This window comes from Carettochelys insculpta, chromosome 2 (genome assembly GCF_033958435.1).
Source record: "Carettochelys insculpta isolate YL-2023 chromosome 2, ASM3395843v1, whole genome shotgun sequence".
Taxonomy (NCBI): domain Eukaryota; kingdom Metazoa; phylum Chordata; order Testudines; family Carettochelyidae; genus Carettochelys; species Carettochelys insculpta.
Genome location: NC_134138.1, coordinates 63,978,721 through 63,998,362, shown reverse-complemented (window position 1 = coordinate 63,998,362; position 19,642 = coordinate 63,978,721). Strand labels below are relative to the sequence as shown.

The following is a 19,642-nucleotide window of genomic DNA, read 5'->3' as shown; positions in this document are numbered from 1 at the left end:
TATTAGTCTATGCTATCCTTCTACATCCTCTGTTTACTTCAAAGTCCTGCGGCGATGGGGGAAGGGTGAAGCGACAGGTGGAGGTGACCACTGGGAGTCATAGTTCCAAACCTGCATGTAGGTGGCCTGTGGACTTTGATAACTCTACTCTGACCCTGGGACAACAGAGGAGTTCGGCAACATCCCAGGCAACTGAACAGGCCTTTTTAGGAACAGCACTGCTCACCCTCACATGAGGATGGGGACTAGAAAAGGTGCCCCAAAAATTGCTTGTCCCAACCAAACTGGCCAGCATGCTGCAGCTGGCAGTTTTAGCCTCACAGCAGCTGAAAAACAGTGAAAAGAAAGGTGATATTGGGAGCATGGAACATTCACACCCTCTTGGACAGGGACAACACTATGAGGCCTGAAAGAAGAATGGCCCTCATAGCAAGAGAACTGGCACACTATAACATTGACATAGCCCTGAATGAGACCAAACTTGCAGAGAAAGAATCCATTTGTGAACCGAAAGGAGGTTACACCTTCTTCTGGAAAGGCAGGCCAGAAAACAAAGACAGAATCCACAGAGTGGGACTTGCCATTAAGACGTCACTTCTGTGCCAGCTTCCTCACTTATGAACTTGCATCAGTGAGTGTTTGATCAAGCTCTGCTTCCCCTTCAACACCTCTCGCCACATTACAATCATCAGCGCTTATGCCCCCACACTGACTAGCAGCGACGAAGCAAAATAAAGTTTCTATGAGGACCTTGACCACCTTGCAGAAGCCACTCCTCCTAGTGACAAGCTTCTCCTGTTGAGTGACTTCAACACCAGAGTCGGCAAGGACTGTTGGAACTGGAAATGGGTGCTGGGGCTTCACGGGATTGGCAACATGAATGCCAATGGCCTTTTTCTGCTGAGCTTGTGTGCAAAAAATGACCTGACAATTTCCAACACTCTCTTCAGGCAGGCCAATAAATACAAGACCACATAGATGCACCCAAGATCAAAACAATGGCACCTGATTGACTATGTCATCAGTCACAGGCAGGACATTTGTGATGTTAAGATCACCAGGGCCATGCAGGGAGCTAAATGCTGGACTGATCATAGACTCATCAGACCTGTCCTTATGCTGCACATAACACCACTGCACCGCAAGAAGCTGAAGGTTGTCAGACCCTCCTTCAACATCGGGAAGCTACAACATATTGGTCATCGTGAGCAATTCTCATCCTGCCTTGAGAACATGGTGATGTCCCATGGACCTCTGACTGGAGACCCAACACAAAAGTGGGACCAGTTTAAAACCCTGGTGATGGAGTCAGCTAAATTGATATTAGGACTTAAAAAGAGAGCTCACCAAAATTGGTTTGACAAAAATGACGAGACCATCATGAAGATCTTAGGGACAAAACAGAACACATTTCTGGTATGGCAAAATGAACAGTCCTCAATCTCCAAACATGACTGTTGCAAGCACCTTCAGAATCAGGCACAGGCTGCACTTCACAAAATGCAAGATGAGCGGTGGGAGAGAAAAGCTGATGAAGTCCAACACTACGCTGACACCAAGAACTCCAAGATGTTCTTCAGTGCTATCAAAGCTGCATATGGACCTTCAAAGCCAAGTACTACACCTCTCCTGTCTGCAGATGGCACGTCCCTCCTGAGGGAGAAGAGCAGCATCAATGACAGGTGGAGAGACCACTTCAGCAACCTTCCCAACAGACCCTCCATTGTCAACCCTGTGGCCCTAGACCAGATCCCCCAGAAACCCATGATAGTCTTGACCTGCCCCCTACAATGGGTGAGGTCAAAAAGGCAACCAGCCAGACCAGCTCTGGCAAAACCCCTGGAATGGATAGTATCTGTGCTGAAATTTTCAAGGCAGAAGGACCAGTGTCATCTGAAGCCTTTCACAGCATTTTGACCAGCATCTGGGAAGAAGACATGCCCAAAGACTTTAGGGCTGCCACAGTCATCTCGCTCCTCAAGAACAAGAGCAGTAAAGCTGACTGTGTAAATTACTGGGGTATCTCCCTTCTCTCTACTGCTGGGAAGATCTTGGTTTGAGTCATCTTCAACTGTCTGATCACCAGCATCTCAAAGGAGAACCTGCCAGAGGCACAATGTGGTTTCTGCCCAGGCCGCAGCACCATTGACGTGATCTTTGCTGTTTGTCAGGTCCAGGGAAAGTGCATCGACCAGACCTTGTATCTATATGCCATCTTTATAGACCTGACCAAAGCATTTGACACCATCAACAGAGAAGCCGTGTGGATTATCTTGTCAAAATTTGGCTGCCCGAGAAGATTCATTAACCTCATATGCCTGTTCCACAATGATATGACTGGCTTTGTTCTTTTGAATGGCAAGTCCTCAGATCCAATTGAGATATCCAAGGGCATGAAGCAAGGTGCGTGCTAGCCCCAGTGTTATTCAACCTCTTTTTCACGTGCGTCCTCAGCCACGCAGTTAGGGACCTGGACCATGGAGTCTACATAAAATACAGGTTTGATGGGTCACTTTTCGACCTTCGTCGCCTGAATGTTAAAACCAAGAAGCCTGAGAGGCTCATCCTTGAAGCCCTTTTACTGATGACTGTGCACTTATGGCACACAAGGAATCTGATCTCCAGCTTGTCATCAACAAGTTTGCTGAAGCCACTCGCCTCTTTGGTTAGACCATCAGGCTAGGAAAGACCAAGGTACTGATTCAGCCTGCTTCAGGATCTTCTGCTCTCCCCACTTCAACATCTATTGAAGAAACAGATTTAAAAACAGTGGACGAGTTCAAGTAGCTTGGCAGTGTGATAAACAATGATGGCTCCCTCGTCAAAGAAACTAATGCCAGGGTCTGCCAGGCCAACCAGGCACTAGGACGTTTGAGAGCATGAGTGGTGAATCAGTACAATAGTCAACAGTACACTAAACTGAAAGTGTACTAGGCTGTAGTCCTGACCAGTCTCCTGTGTGGATGTGAAACCTGGACCTTGTACAAAAAACATGTGAAACTGCTGGAGCGTTTCCACACATGCAGCCTGAGGTCAATACTGCATATTTCTTGGTAGGAGAGAGTCACGAACCTGGAAGTCCTTGGCAGGGCAGGAACCACGAGCATTGAAGCCATGATTCTGAAAGCCCAACTTTGCTGGACAGGGCACCTCCTACAAATGGAGGAGCCAAGAATCCCTAAGCAACTCCTCTATGGTGAACTCTCCAAGGGCAAAAGCATTCAAGGTGGGCCTTGCAAGAGGTATAAAGACTGCATGAAGAGCAGCATTACTCATGCTGGATTAAAGCCAAAGCAGCTAGAGCAGCATTCAGAAGACCGAACAAGCTAGCGTGTTCTCGTAGGACATGTGTATGACAACTTTGAAGAGCAGCGACACATATGCGTGATTGATGCTTGTGAGAGGAGGAAAGCAACAGCAGCAGCTGCACCAACAGAGCCAGGACAATTCCCTTCCTCTACTGTGAATGCCCATGCCATTCAAGGTTTGGACTCCTCAGCCACATGAGTCCACAACCGATGAGCCTGTGCAAGCTCAAGACGTCATCATTGGACACAATGGACTACCAAGAAGAAGGTCACTATTAAGCAGTGGTTCAACTATATTCGCTTACTGGACCAGAGTTTGTGCTCTATTTGTGAATAAACCATAGGATTGCCTCTCTCCTTATGGGTTCTAAGACTAGATGCTTCTAATGGTATCTCAAAATGTTATTTCTGGGTGCCCAAACATAATTGGGAATTCTTTTGTCATAGCCTCTCTAATTTGAGCATTTTACAAATTGCCATCACCTACCTGGGCAGTTGATTAGCAGTAAATTCCTACTGCTGTATTCTTATGGGCTACGTCTACACAAGAGGCTTTTCCCAGCAAAATTGGGTTTTTGTTCTCAGCAAAATTGGAGCATTTATGTACAAAATGCGCTTTGTCATCAGTTTGTCGACAAAACCCATCACATCCATTGGCAGTGTTATACCTCTCCCTGTTCAGATATAACTCCTCTCCCGACAGTCTTCTGTCCGCAAAACAGCCATGTAGATGCTCTGGGGAACTTTTGTTGACAGACAGGGCTTCTGGTTCAGCAGACAGCCTGATTTGCAGAGCTTGCAGTCAGCCATTCTATCAAGAGAGGGCCAGGCAGTTTGGCTGCTCTTTGTCAACAGAGCAGATTGCTCTTTTGATCTGCTTTTATGTGTAGATGCAATTTGTCAACAGAAGTTTTGCTGAGAAATCCCTTCAGACAGTGACTTCTGTTGACAGAGGCTTCTCATGTAGGCTTCTCATCAATAGCCATGGTGTATGATATGTATAATAAGTCATATATCTAATATGCAATGCTAAGAGAAATAAAGTGTACGTTAATAATTTTTCCTACAGAGTGAAAATAAAACCCCACTGGCAGTGTTTGTATAAATATAGTGTATATGCACACACAAAACTTTACTTTTCTTGACGTTCCCTGCCAGCAGGATATATAACATTTAACTTTTTGTTTAAAGGGCCCATCACAATCACCACTAAGAATGTGACAAAAATCTTTTATTTTTGTTTTAATGAATAGTGGAAAATATAACATGTCTCCATGGGGGAAAGCGTAACTAAACAGAGACTACCCTGAGAGTGCAGATGTAGGAAGAACATCAAATATAGTTTTCTACACTATAGAATGACTTATTTTCTTAGGTAAAACTTCTTTCTGAAGTCCTTCCTCCACACACATCATAATTCTTAAAGTAGCACCTAATAATTTTAAGAAGTCTTTGCTAGTAATAGAAAATTCATACTGGGTCTAAGCTGCAGCATAAAATAACTGGAGGAAGTCATATTCCTTACATATTTTCCTCAGCGTGCCTGTCGCACTGTCAGGAATGGGTTACAATTGAGAGTGTTTCTCTCAGGACAGACTGCTGGAAAACAAGGGCAGATTGGGCATATGTTAAATAGTTTTCAGCAAGCCAATAACAAATAGGAACTCCTGGTTCTCTATAACAGCCTTAGCAGGAAGTCACAGACAGTTCCCTTAGCCTCTCCAATCTATCTTATTACCCAGACAAACTCAATTTTTGATATTAGCTCACTTAAACCAAAAATCACATCACCCTGGTGGCTTTCAGTCCCAAGAAACCAGTAACTTACCCCAGATCAATTGACACTCTATATCTTACACCAAAGACAATAACAATAGCCAGTTCTATAGTGACCTAACTAAATGTTTATTAGCTTGAAAAAGAGAGTTATTGAGAAACCAAAGCAGGTAAAATACAATAACAGATGAATTGGGTTTTGGACTGCCCAATGGTGGCAGTGACGTAATACAGCGCCAGTCTTCCAAAAGTATTTTCAGGGTACCAGATTGTTGCTGGGGATGTCAGTCTTCTCACAGAGTTATTCTGCCCTATAAGAATTGAAACAATCCAGAAATGAAAGATCTTCCTTTGAATCTATATTTATCTTTGCTCACAGAAGACAAGCTTGCAATGTTACTACCAACATGGACTTTTCTTCTGATGATGAAGTGTGAGGAATACACTTAGTTTGATCTCAGATCATCGCCACCATGGTCATTGGTTTTCAAATTAGTATCTTTTCTGATCCTACACCAGCATGCCCCAACGCTTCTTTGACAGCTGACGAATTATTTAGTTATGAGATATTTCCAATGTAGGTGTGTGCTATTACATTATAGTAAGAACAGATCAATGAAAACAATACAAGTAACATTCCCCTTGTTTTCAAGAAATTTAAATATCTGAATACACACTTGTACAATTAACACTTTGATCTATGCCGGGGTCCCCAGACTTCTGTGTCCGCTGCCCCTTTACCTGTTGCGTACACCCCTCAGAAGTCAGGGTGGGAGGTGGGGCCGAATTTAGAAGGGGAACTTGTGATACAATTGGAGCAAGAAGCAGAGCCACAGTCAGAACTGGGGGCTGCACCCAGGAACGAGCCTGTGGCTGGAGCAAGTAGCCACGGCTGGGAGCAGAGATGCAGAAGGTTGCAGGGACAGGAGCTTGTGGTTGAGGCCAGGTCTGGACCTGAGGCTGGTGCCAGAGTGGAGAGGACCTGATGGTGGGGCCAGAGTGGAGAGGAGCTGAGGGGAAAGCGAAGTTGGGCTGTGCTCCCTCCTGCCCCTCATGGGCACTGGCCTGGACCCTGCTGTGTCTCCCTGAACATTTCCCACACTCCACTAGGGGTGCAGATCTGGCAGTGTGGGGACCACTGAGCTATACGAAGACAAAAGTGGGCTGGCACCTGGTGGCCAGTGTCACAAGGCCATTTAAAAATCATTACACGTTTTTATTTAAGTCTGGCATTAAAATGTTCAGGTAAGCAGCAATATGCATTCCAGAACCTTACCAATGTAATACTGATCTATTGATTTCAACAATTTCTTTTAAAATATAAGGTGTCTATCCCAAGCTCCAGGTGCATCCCCAATTGTTCCAATACACACATTTAAAACAATGCCCCCCCCAACCTCCAAACGAAAAGTGATTTTCTAAATCCTGCCAAACACCCTACAAACACTTATGACCTCATCAGCAGTTCGTCCCTCCCATGCAGAAGGCATCATCCAGGGAGTGGTAGCTCATAATTTAACATTACTTATTATGAATATAGCCATAATGCCTTGGAGTCCCAGTGGACCCAGATCCCATCTGTGCTAGGCATTGTGCAAACAAAACCAAAAGATGGTCCCTGACCCATACAACTGATAATCTAAATATAAAACAAGTGGCAGCAAATGAACCCTGGAGGCTAATGGGGTTCAAGAAAACAAGAAGACAATATTTGTCAGTATGATAAGCATTGTGGAAAAGGAGAGTTTAAGGAGGATGGATAGTTCACTAGCTTTGTGGATGTTCACAGGGAGCTCCTCCTAGATGTAAGGGGAAAAAGTGAAGTGCTTGTTTGAAAATTCAGCAAATAGGCAACGGAGTCTGGCATCATTGATCAGTTGGAGGCAGGAGATAAGAGGTAGGGTGGGGTAGGCTAGGAAAGGCCTTGAAAATGAAGGCAAAAGTTGATGTTTGTTATGATAGGAAAGGCAAAGTTAATGGGGGGATTCAAAGAGAAGACTGGGTTGGTCAAAAAAGCAGCCGAGGACTATAAAAACTTTGCCAGAGCAGGCTGGGTGGGTATGACTAGGGCAAGGTTGCATTTGTCAATCCAGAGATAAGGAGGATGCAATATTTGAGACCTGAGATGATGAGAGCTTGGATAAGAGTTTTAGTTGACAATTCATTTTCTTTCTATGGATAAAATTACCAAGCAAAAGGCAGCAGAGAGTGAAGAGAAGGGGACAAATGAGAGAGTCCAGGGGAACCTCCCAACCCCTGCACAACTGGAGGGGTTGGCACTGCAGAGGAGGTGCCAAAGGATATGCTGAAGTACTGATTTAGGAAGATAGCAGATCTTCCCAATGACTCAATTACAGAAGCCAAGGGAGGAGAAATTTCAAGAGCATGGCCAAGGATGCCAGCAGTCAAAAGCAGCCGGCAGTTCGAAGAGAATGAAGACAAAGTACAAAGTTCTCAGCTTAGGTGAGGAACAGGTCACTGGAAATTTCTGCAAGAGCCATTTTCACAGTGTGTGAGCTGCAGCAGCTGCACTGGAGCCATTTAAAAATGGAATTCCAGGAAAAGACGTGGCCAAGCCAGCGCTGTCAGTGAACTTAAAGATGCAGTGAAGAAGGGAGATGTGGCAGTGGTGGAGATGCAAGCAAAGTCAAGGTTGGCTTTTTTGTAGTGTGCGGGAAGGAGCAGAAGAAAGTGAGAGATTGAGTGAGAAAAATACAGAAGAGAATGAAACCAAGAAATGGGATGGGGTCACTGGGACACGTGAAGGGGTTAGAGAGTAGATTTGCATCTGTGACTGGACAAGGAGGAGAAGGGAAGGCAAGCCAAAGGGAGGGAGAAGGTAAAGTCACATATACTGTTCTCTGCTGGAAGAAGTCAGCAAGATCCTGTATGGCAAATGGGCGGGGGGGGATTGACTGCTTCTGTGGGCCCCCAGGCAAGGTGTATGGAGGCTCCGCTCCACATCCAAGGAAGGGGCATGGCCTCGGGCAGAAGGCCGGGGGGGGGCAGGCATATCCAGCCCTCAGAGCTGCCTGAAGTGTGGTGCTGAGCCCCTTGCAGCTCTCAAATATGTGTGTATCCTGCAGCACAGCACTTTGGCAGCTATTTAAAGGGCCCAGGCTCTGACCACTGCTGCTTCCACAATACCAGTCACAGTGGCCGGGAGCCTGGGGCCCCTCTGAGTGGCTGGGTCCCAGGAAAACTGTTCCTTTTGTCCCAGCACCCCCATCGGTGAACCTGACAGCAAAAGAGCTGGAGGCAGGAGGAAGGACCTGTTTGAGGAGAGAGTCAGTGCTGGCAAAAGGCGGCTGAGCTTATGGGCATAGAATTCAATTAAGCCTGAAAACTAGAGTTGTTTGGCTAGCACAAGGGCAGAGGTGAAGTAGAAGAGGACGAATTTGTAGTGGAGGAAGTCAGGCAGATCAGTGAATGGTTTTCTCCTAACGATACTCTTCAGACCAGCAGCAGGAGTGGAGGAAGCTGGTTGCAGATCAGACCCTGTGATAGGATAGAAGGGCAGAATAATGAATGTTGGAAGAGAGCGAATGATGGAGAAACTCAACATCCATATCAGTGGAAGAAAGGGGAAACAAAAGGCAGGGAACACGGGGCTGAGAGCAGAAGGTCATCAATGCTGTGGGACAGGAAAGCATGGAAAGGTCAAGGGACAGGATGTGAGGAAGGGGGTTGATAGTCAATGCCAAAGGAGGCTACTTGATATTCAGAGAGGACCCGCAGCAGCTGCAGACTCCCAGGATCGCCCAGCTATGCCTGCTGACTGCCTTCCCGGCAGTTCTTCTCCACCTTCAGCTGTGCTGGAGACTCAACACCTGGGACTCCAACCCACCATAGCCCCTGTCAAGGCCTCACAGGCCCACCCAGCAAGTCTGGACCCACCCCATCAGCGCTGGCTGCTGGGACCAGGTGGTCCTGGCTGAGCGGAACAAGGTGCGCTGACTGCAGAACTTCAAGATGAAGAGGGACACCTTAATAGAGCTCCGCACCTGGCTTGCCCCCATCCTTGGACACCAGGACACCCAGATGAGGGCAGCCCTGTCTGTGGAGAAGTGTGTGGCCATCGCCCTATGGAAATTTGCCACCCCAGACAGACACTGCTCCATCGGGCACCAGTTTGGAATAGCAAGGTGACCGTCAGAGTCACTGTCCTTCAGGTAGGGCATGACTTGCACCCTGGCCTGGCACAGGCATGGAGGAGGGGGCCTCTGGGCAAGGGGGACCCTCAGCGACCAGGGTTGTAAAGGAGAGGGGGCAGCAGGGAGGGGAGGTCCAGTCCCAGTCCAAGTCCCAGGAGAACTGGGACACTGCACCTGCACACAGGCCCCCTGCTGGAAGGGCCGCCCCATGGGGGGGATGCATAGAGGGCCTAGGGCGAGGGGCCTTGAAGGAGGGGATAGGAAGAGAGGGCAGGAGGGCTGGGGGAGAGAGCAAACAGAGGTGGCCCTAGAGTGGGGAGGGGCACCCTTGTTCACACCAACAAGCCTGCCCGCTCTCTGTTCGCTGCACGTCATCCGAGCCATCAGCCAGGTGCTACTCCAGAGGCTGATGCACACTGGGGACCTAGATGTAGCTGTCATGGGGTTCGCCACTTTCCACTTTTCCCCTCTGCTTCATGGCGATGGACAGCATGTTTATCGCCATCAGGACCCTGGCACACAGTGGCGGCTGATTCGTCAACAGGAAGGGGTACCATTCCATCATGCTCCAGGCATTGGTGGATGACCAGGGACGCTTCATGGACATTTATGTGGGCTGGCATAATGCAGGCATATTCAGGAACTCTGCCCTGTCCCAGAGGATGGAAAGTGGGTCCTAAATCCCCCAGCAGGCACGTGCCATCAAGAATGTCTCCATGCCCCTCTCATGGTGGGCGACCTGGCATGCCTCCTATAGCCCTGGCTTACGCGGCCCTACATGGGCCATCTTATCCCCTCCCAGGAGGTCTTCAATGGTGGCCTCACATAGGCATGCTACCCCACTGAGTGTGCATTTGGATGTTTGAAGGCAAGGTCCAGGTGCCTCCTCATGTCCCTCGACATTGGGGTGGAGAATGTCCCCTGGGTTGTGGCAGTCTGCTCCGGCCTCCACAACCTGGTTGAGGCCAGGGAGGGGACCATTCCCCAGGGCTGGATGACTGAGGTCAGACCTGCATAGGAGCAGCCCCCTGCAGCCCCCGACCACCAGCTTAACTACAATGGGCTCCACATTCAGGAAGTCTTCCAGGAGGCTTTCCAATGTGGGGCAATGTGACTTGCACCTGGGCATCCCCATAATCTTTCCCCACAATAATCGGGGACACAGAGGTGCTCACAAAAAACATGAACCTTTTAACAATAAACAACAGAACAGTACAACACTAAAGAACAGAGTGTATTATCTCTGTGGGTGCTGGGGGTAACTATTCACAGTGAAGGGGTCTGTACCTGGGAAAGGCATTTCAACTGGAATGGGGGGATGGGGCCAGAGTCAGGGAGCAATAATCCAGGGAGGGGATGGAGGGCTGTGAGCCTTGGCAGCTGTGATAGTCCCACCCACCGCAGGCCCAGGGTTCCTTTCTGGGCATGGAGGGGGCCAGGAGCATGGGAAGGTAGGGCTGGGGGGGGGAAACCATGGGCTTGGGTCCAGAGGGGGTGTAGCCTCAGTGGGGATGTGGCCTTGGTGGGGTGGTGGTCTTGGCTGGCCCTGCTATGGTCAGGAACCAGGCTGCAAGGCCCTGGAAGATGGCAGGTGGCATGTCACCCAGAGGTGGGCAGCCAGAGACCCTTGGCCGGGGGGTGGGGGTAGGTGCAGCAGCAGTGGGGGGGTGTGTGGTGCAGAGTAGCCTGTAACCCCAACTGCCTGTAAGGTCTCAGCGCCATACCCCGGAAGCTCCGGGACAGAGTGGCTGCACATTCACCCAGGGTCACATTGCCGCAAACCCCTTCCAGGGTGTTCACACCATCTGCACCCAGCCAGGGCCCCCTGACGTTATCAGCCCCGTCACATGCTGAGGAGGCCCCAGGCATGCATGGCCTTGCGGCCAGCTGCCAGTCACACTCCCTGTCAATTCCAAGGGAGGCCAGTGGAACTCTCTGCTCTTTGCAGGGAAAGCAAGGCACTGCACAGGGCTGAGCCCTGGACCTCAGAGGCATGGACCGCCAGCCTTGCCCTGCCCATCTATATGCCCTGACATGGCCGCTAGCCTCCCTCATGACTGCCATTGTGTACGTGTTCCGGGTGCTGATGAGTGTTCTTGTAGCCCCTGGGAGCGGGCAGGGGTAACTGTGTGCACAGCCACGAGTGTGCCCGCACTCCATCCCCCACAGGAGACAGCAGCCATCGCCCACATGCTGCTCCAGAGGCTCATGCATGTCAGGGACTTGGACAAGGCAGTCACGGGGTTCGCGGGCCTCAGCTTCCCCCACCGCGATGGTGTGCTTCACAAGATGCACATCATCACTTGCAGCCTAGACTGGGGCCCCAACCGCTACGTGACCCACCAGGGCTATCACTCTGTTGTGCTGCTGGTGCTGGTGGACCATCGGGGCTGCTTTATGGACACCTGTGTGGGCAGCCCAGACCTGGCCCATTAGGCGTGCATGTTCCAGACCTCCAGCCTGTACTGCAGGATGGAGGCCAGGGCCTACATCCCACAGCGGGAGTGCATGATCAGGCATGTGAACATGCCCCCGTGTGTGGTGGGTGACCTAGGCTACTCTCGTCTGCTATGGCGGATGTGCCCCTACACTGGGTGCTCTGACCCCTCCCAGGGGCTTTTCAATGGCTGCCTGGCCTGTGCACTGTCCCCCTGCAGAACCTCATCGAGGGCAGGGAGGGCCCTTCCCCTGAGGCCTGGATGGACAAGGCCATACATGGCTGTGAGGAGCCCCAGGTGGCCCCTGGGCCTGAGAACGACCTTGTGGTGCTCTGCATTTGGGACACCCACCAGCAGGAGTTTGTCCATGAGGCTCTGTGAGAGGTCCCTGGGCACCTGAGGCTGGCTCCTCATGACCACTGGGCCGTGCACTATCTCAGTCCCATCACACACACGCCCACTCATCTTCCCCTCAGCCTTCTTCCCCGGGCACGAGGGACAAAAGGGTGCTGGCTCCTTGAACAAGAATTACATATATTGCTATGATAGCCCTTTTGGGTGCCAAGTAATGCCAATGACTTAAAGAGCTCTTCGTATAAAATAAACGATATGGCTGAAGCAGGCACACCATTGTCAGGCTGTGCTGGTCTCTCCCACCTATGCCCAGGGGTGCCCCATCTACATTCAGACGGGAATGGGGACACGGATATATGGGGGGGGTCCTGCAGAGGGTGCACCCCAGGCTTCCACGGGGGTTGAGAGGGCAGTGATCCCTCTACCTCTGGGGTGGGTGGGTCCCGACTGGCCCTTGGGTGGCGTGGCTGTATGGATGGCCAGGTATAGGGAGATGGTGCGTCTGTCTGGCAGTCGGGCATGGAGGGCCATGCCCCCAGTCCCTGCAGGGAATGGGCTGGTGGGCGGGGGGGGGGTGCTTGCCCGGACACAGGGGTCCCTGCATGGGTGGTGTGTGGGCTGTGCATTGCCTGTCCATTCCTGAGACCCTTCCTGTGGATGTGCAGCTCACATCACGCGTGCAGGTCCTGGAAGTCGCATGCGGGCTTACCCACGTGCTGGGGTGGTGCTCCTGGGCGGGATGCCTGGGTTTAGAAAGTGGCTGCATGGCCAGCCTGCCTGGGAATGGGGCAGAGATTTGCGCCATCCCATCCCATCTCATCCCAGCCTGGCCCCTCCTGCCTGGCTGCAGGGTGTGCAATGTGCCAGGTGCTTCCCAGGGAGTCCCTAGCAGTAGTGGTGGGCGGCCCTGCTGGTGCTGTGACAGGTCAAGGGCCCCGAGGGCCACAGAACGCCAAGGGTGCTGTGCATGGGGGGGTCACGGAACAAGAGCTGTGAACCTGTCTCTGTCTCCCTGCGTGGCCCCTCCATGTCGCAGAGCTGCCGTGTGCTGTCCATGGGGGCTGTCAGGGGTGCGGGTTCCTGCCCTAGGAATGGGTGTGGGGATGTGTTGGTGCCCAGCTCATGACCCTGCTTGCACAACACCATCACCTTACTGCGACAGGGTCTGCAGGACTCCCTGCCACCTTAACGGGGCCTGGAGCATGGGACCATAGAGCTCCACAGGTGCTGGGTAGAGCATCTCCGAGCTCCCTGTGGCTGCTGCCGTGGCATGCTGCTCTGTCAGAAGAGGGGCTCACAGGGTATCTACATGCGCTTTCTTCTGAAGGGTTCTTCTGGAGGAGTGTGCGTTTCCTGAACTGGGAGAGAAGTAAAGATTCCAGAAAAGACGTTGCGTTCTTCCAGATTCCTTCCAGAAGAGCAGCGTTTGTGTGTAGACGCTGCTGGGATCTTCCGGAAGAGCGCCACCTTCTTCCGGATGCCCTTGCCAGCGTGGGCACAGCCAAAAAGATTGGTTTTACCTTTGGTTTTGGCTGTGTTTAGAACGAAGGTCCCCTGGAGGGGCCCAGAGACATATTTAGGCAGGGCTTTTCTTCCAGCAGACTGCAGCGGAACTGCCTTCCACCACCTTTTCTCCCAGTGCCATTGGTAAAAGGTGCCGCTGCCACCCATCCGCCTGCAGCTCCCTGCCAGCAGAGGAAAGAGCAGGGCTCGATGTAATTGGTTGAAAGGCCAGCCGGACCATTAAACCGATTAAACTGAACCCTGCTTTTTCAGCGTGCTGGTCAGGGAGCTGCTCCTGGGGCTGCACGTAGGGGGGAGCTGCACAGCCAGCAAAGCAGCAGCAGCACGCGGTGTTCCTTTTGAAATGTGAGTCCTGGTTTTGCGGGGGGTGGGGAAAGCTGGGGAGGTGGGTGGGGGGTTAATCCTAGGGTGGGTTAGGGCTGTGGCGGTGGTGGGGGGTTAAGTCAAGCTGGGGCTGTGTGGCCATGTGGGGACTTGAGCCAGGGCTGCATGGGGAATTGAGCTAGGGTGATGCAGCTGTAGGGGGCATTGAGTGAGGATAGGAGGGGGAGTGGACCAGAGCAGTGGGGGTTGAGCCAGGGCCATGCAGGGGGTTGAGCTGGGGCACCGGGTGGCTATGCAGGGTGAGGCAGGGGTTGAGCCAGGGCCATGCATCCATGCGGGTGGTTGAGCCAGGGTACAGGGGGCCATGCTGGGGAGGAGGGGTGGTTGAGCGAGGGCCATGCAGCCACAAGGGGGGTTGAGCATGGGGTGGTTGGAGCTGTGGCTGTGGCGGGGGGTTGAGTTGGAGGGTGGGTTGGATGGCACGGGGGGTTGAGCCAGGCCCGTGCTTGGGGGAAATCTGGGGAGGGGGGTGGGTTAGGGTTGTCGAGCTGAGGCTGCATGGGGGGTGGGGCTCTGGGGGGCAGTTTGTGGCTGCCGGGGGTTGAGCTGGAGGGGCCTTAGTAGGGCAGTTTGGGGCTGCAGGTGGGTTAGCCTGGGGGGTAGTTTGGAGCTTGAGTTCTGTTACTTTTTTGTGTAGAAAAAAGCACTGCATTTAGGGACCATGGCTGGGGCGTGGCTGGGAGGGGAGGGGCACCTAGCTCCATTTCTAGCCCTGGCCTCAGCGGCTGCTCCCAGTTGCCACCCTCTGGTCCCAGCTATGGCATCAGCCTCCACCCCCTTACCTTGCTCTGAGTCCCCAGGAGCCACGGCCCAGCTCCCAGACCTAGGTCTGAGGGGAGGCCCAGACACTGGTAACGACAGGGTTGCCAGCTAGCTACTGGCACAAACCCAGGTACCCTTCCCCTGTCCCACCTCTTCCACAAAGCCTTATCCCTACTTATCTCATTCCCCTCCGCGCATGAGTTACTCCCCTCAGTGCTCACTCACTTCCATGGGAACTGAGGTGCAAGGAAAGGTGTGTAGGCTTTAGACTGTGGGTAGGGGCAGAGGGTTCAGACCATAGGAGGTGGCCTGGGCCAAGTCTGAGGCTGGGGCTGTGGTGCATGAGGAAAGTTTGGGATGAGGTGCAGCCTTTGAGGATGAGTTTGAGTGTGGGAGCGGGGACAGTTTGGGTGTGGGCTGTGGGAGGGTTTGGGGTGCAGGAAGAGGTGAGGCTGCTCCTGAAAACAACTGGCACAAACTCCTGGCAGCAGCTCATAGACAGGGTACCAGAGAGCTCTGCACTCATCCCTATCCTTGGGCTCTGCCCCCGCAGCACCCATTGGCCACAGTGTCTGACCAATAAAAGCTGTGGAGATGGCACCCAGAGTGGGCAGCACGCAGATGCTCTCACCCTCACAGGAAACACAGGGACCGTGCTGGCTCTTTCCAGGCACGGTGCAGAGTGAGAATGTGCAGGAAGCCCTGCTGTGTTGCTGGACTGTTAGCACTCAAAGTCTCCTGGTTTGGTTACAGTAGCCTCCAGGAGGCAGGGCTTGATTCCAGTGGACTTCAGTGAAACCAGGAGGGTTGGCAATGCTAGGTGAGGAAGGGTGCAAGGCAGAAACTATGGGGACTAGTGGTTTTACAAAAAATTAATTTCAAATGAGAAATAGAATCGAAATCATTGCTCACGAATGTTTAATTTAAAAATAATTTTTGAGTCACTTGGGTGTTATTTAGCTCTCACTCATGGTCACACCCAATTGCCAGGCAGTTCCTGAGCAAAGACAAGGGGACATTGCCTCAGCTGTTGTCAGTTTGGGCACTGACTTTCACTGACTGAGAATGTGGCTGTTGGTGCTTTGGCCGTATAGTTCTCATAGCTCCAATCTTGGAGCAAATTTCAAAGTCAGCCATGTACAAATATTTACACATGCCTAATTCATACCTACAAATGCCAAATGTGAACAAGCAAACCAAGTATTTGTGTGTCTACTTGGCTGGGTAGGCAATGGTATTTTGTGTTATTTGTGTGCATGAGTCAAGCAAATATTTGCGCATGCTTAACTTTAAATAATTGGCTCCTCTTCTCCCTAAGCAGCTAGTTCCAATAGGCTTCACTCAACAGCTGTCTAAGGTTATTGGAAGACTCACAGAGAGCCAAAGCCCTAATTCTCTATTCATTCATATTAGTTTTACACTGGTGCAACTCCATCGACACCAGGAGAATAATTCCTAATTTGTGTGAGTCCAGGTGTATGTGAAAAAAAGATTCATTTCTATTTCAAAGATTTGTTACCATCCAGATTGGAGACACACCCCGAAATTAATACATGGGCCAGACTAGTAGGAGTTTCAGATAGTGAGATTAAGACGCTTTGGATAGTCTTAGTTAGGAATACAAATGGACAAAACACTGATTTTTCAGGTTGGGGGCAGTTCTGAAAACAGAATATTAGTTTGAGTCAAAGTGATTCTGACATTTTTAGGAATTTCTGGTGAATCAAAGAAGTCCATTGTGTCTGGTCCAGAGATGAAAGTTAAAGTGGGGTTTCCCATCGTCCAGGTGAGTGACTCAACCACTGGGCTCAGGACGTGGCTGGGTGGAGTGGCAACTGCGCAGCCCCATGACCTCTTTCTCTTTTTCTGGTTGTTTTATGAATGGCCAGAATTATTCATGCCAAATCTGGGAATACCTTTGGGTCATCCAAAGCTGCATTTTTATGGAGAATAAACTGTCTGAAAAATACCACCCTGTTTTAGCTAAGAACAGTATCACATACCTGCATAGGGAGATGGAATCTACTGGCCTGATTCTGATGTCACTTTCACTAGCGTAAACTGGAAGTAAATTCAGGGAAGTCAGTGTAGTTACTTTGGTGTGAGAGCAGAATGCAGCCTAGCTAACAAAGTTTTTTTTTTTTTAAACAGGCTTGGGGCAATCATGTGCGTTCATGTGGTTTTTAACTGCTACTACCACAAAATGCAGTTATCGCATATTCCTGCTCTCTTTTCATTCACTCCATTTTCACAACAAGAGATCTGAAGGACAGAGAGTTATATTACATCTCACACCATTATGAATGACAAATTTGTAAATGATTGGGTGCAGAAAAAGGGAAAACCTGAATATGAAGAAGTGAGATTTTTATCACGTTTTACTGTTAAGTGATTATCTGAGAAAAAAAAACTCTACCATGGAGCAAGTGATTTATGTTAATTTCCTATCCTTAAGAACTGGCATATATTATACTGAAGAAACTAGACATTTTGAATTGATTAATGCAGTAAAAAGTGATGGCTTGAATAGGTTGATTATTCTTATTTTTAAAGAAAACTCCACTATCAGAATGGAATTTTTTTAAATAGAAGTTCAAATGGTTTCAATTAACATTTAAGTTTGGATGGCATGTCAGGCTTATAGAGACAATACAGTCAAAATAAAGCCATTACAAAAGTATGTGCTTGAGTATTTTAAACATTAACATCTAATCTGCCCTTTTAAAAACGAGAATGAAATTAACTTTTTGAAAAATAATCAGTGTCATTTTGTTATAGCTATGTAACTCAAATCACACAGAATTGATTTTTATCACTAGCGAGTACTGCTTTTTAGGATCTGGTCTCTATGCAATACACACACACACCATATATCTTATGTGTGTAAAATAATGAACACAAACAGGGCTGATACCATCTAATATCAATATCTTAAAGACGTTACTTGAGATATATGTGTGTTGTCACAAATTTAGCTCTGGAATTTTAGCTCTGGGTAATGTTATTTTAATTTTTTTAGTGTAAAATCTTAAATGTTTTTTTTGTCCCCCCCCAAGAGATGTAAGTATAAGACTGCTTCCCATTCACACTTCTGTTTCTCCAAGACAATCGGAGTATGTGTACACGTCATAGTTATTTCAGAATAACATCTGTTATTTCAAAATAATGGTCGTAGAGTCTACTTGATGCAACCACTAGTTAAAAAATTTCAAAGTAGCAGTTGAGTTATTTTGAATTTGGTAACCGCCATGGGGAATAGCACCTATTTCTAAACAGCTATTTTGAAATAGGTCCTATTTTGAAAGAGGCACTGTGGCTGTGGCTACACTGCCCCTCCCTTTCAGAAGGAGCATGCAAATACGGCCAATCAGAAATGCTAATGAGGCACAGTTTTAAATATCTTGCACCTCATTTGCATACTCACATGGGCTCTTGCTTGCGGAAGAGCTGATTTTGAAAGGCAAATTAGCCATGTAGAGGGAGTTCATTTGAAAGGAAACACCACTTTCAAAAGCACCCTTCTTCGAATTACCCACCAGGAGAAGTAAAAAAACAAATCGACAGGGCCAGACGAATACCCAGAGACCAGCTACTCCAAGATCGGCCCAAAAAAGCCAAGAACAGAACACCAATGGTCATCACCTACAGCCCCCAACTCAGACCACTGCAACGAATTATTAAAGCCCTACAACCTATTCTTAATCAGGATGCTACACTCCACAAGGCCCTGGGTGACATGCCTGTTCTCTCCTACAGACAACCTCCCAACCTCATGAGGATCCTCACTAACAGCCACAGTCTCTACCCCAGGAACACCAGTCCTGGAACCTTTCCCTGCAACAAAGCCCGTTGCCAGCTTTGTCCACATATTTTCTCTGGAAATACCATCACTGGACCTAACCAGGTTACTCACAGAATCACGGGCACTTTCTCATGCTCCTCTACTAACATCATATATGCCATCATGTGCCAACAATGCCCAGATGCTTTGTATATTGGACAGACTTCTAACTCCCTTAGACAAAGGGTCAATGGGCACAAAACAGACATCAAAACACTCCAGATCCACAAACCAGTTAGTCAACATTTTAATGGAATGGGGCATTCTGTCAATGACCTCAAGGTATGTGTGTTACTGAAGAGGAATTATCGCACCATTCTGGAAAGAGAAGCAGCCGAGCTGGCTTTTATATTTAAATTCGGCACATTAACATGTGGTTTAAATCGCAATGGGAACTTTGAGTCGCTATAGGGGCTCGTCTGCATACTTGGCTCAGTCTAATTCTTGACCTTCCCCCCCAACCCTGATTTGCTCACCTTGATTATCTTTTTCTGATTTGTCCTCCTTGCTTACTGTTTTTGGTTCTCTGTGCCTTAAATATTGAGTCTGTTCTGGTCTGGCTATGGTCTGAAGAAGTGGGTCTGTCCCACGAAAGCTCACCTAATAAACCATTTTGCTCGTCTTTAAAGTGCCACTTGACTGCTTTTTCTTCTGCACTGTGTGTGCTGGGTGATCCAGGCTGCCCCCTGCTGTCGTGGCTGATGCGGCCTTACACTGGGCGCCCTGACCCCTCCCAGGGGCTCTTCAATGGCCACCTGGCCCAGGTGCTCACCCCCCATGGCGTGTGCCTTTGCTCGCTCGTGGCCGTGCTTTTGGAGCCTCCTGACATTCGTGAACATGCGAGTGGAGGATGTCATGCAGGTCAAAGTGGCCTGCCGCGTGCTGAAGAACCTCATTGAGGGCAGGGAGGGCCCTTGCCCCAGGTCTGGCTGGACAAGGACATGCCTGACTATGAGAAGCCCGAGGCAGCCCCCAGCCCCAAGGATGACCTTGCAGCGCTCTTCATTTGGGATGCCCGCCAGCTGGAGTTTGTCCCCCAGGTCCCGTGAGTGGGCCAGTTCCTCATGGCTGCTGGGTGCTGCACTACCTCAGCCCCACCAC

The 19,642-nt window shown here is 49.8% G+C and overlaps 1 long non-coding RNA gene across 1 annotated transcript in view; it reads left to right on the top strand.

The window, feature by feature from the left end:
• The window catches only part of LOC142008532 (uncharacterized), a 30,767-nt gene extending 14,281 nt beyond the window's left edge, over nt 1–16,486 (top strand). The window contains exon 3 of the long non-coding RNA XR_012644172.1: nt 16,410–16,486. This is a non-coding gene — a long non-coding RNA (uncharacterized LOC142008532). The remainder of the gene's footprint in view (nt 1–16,409) is intronic.
• Nucleotides 16,487–19,642: the final 3,156 nt, after the last annotated feature.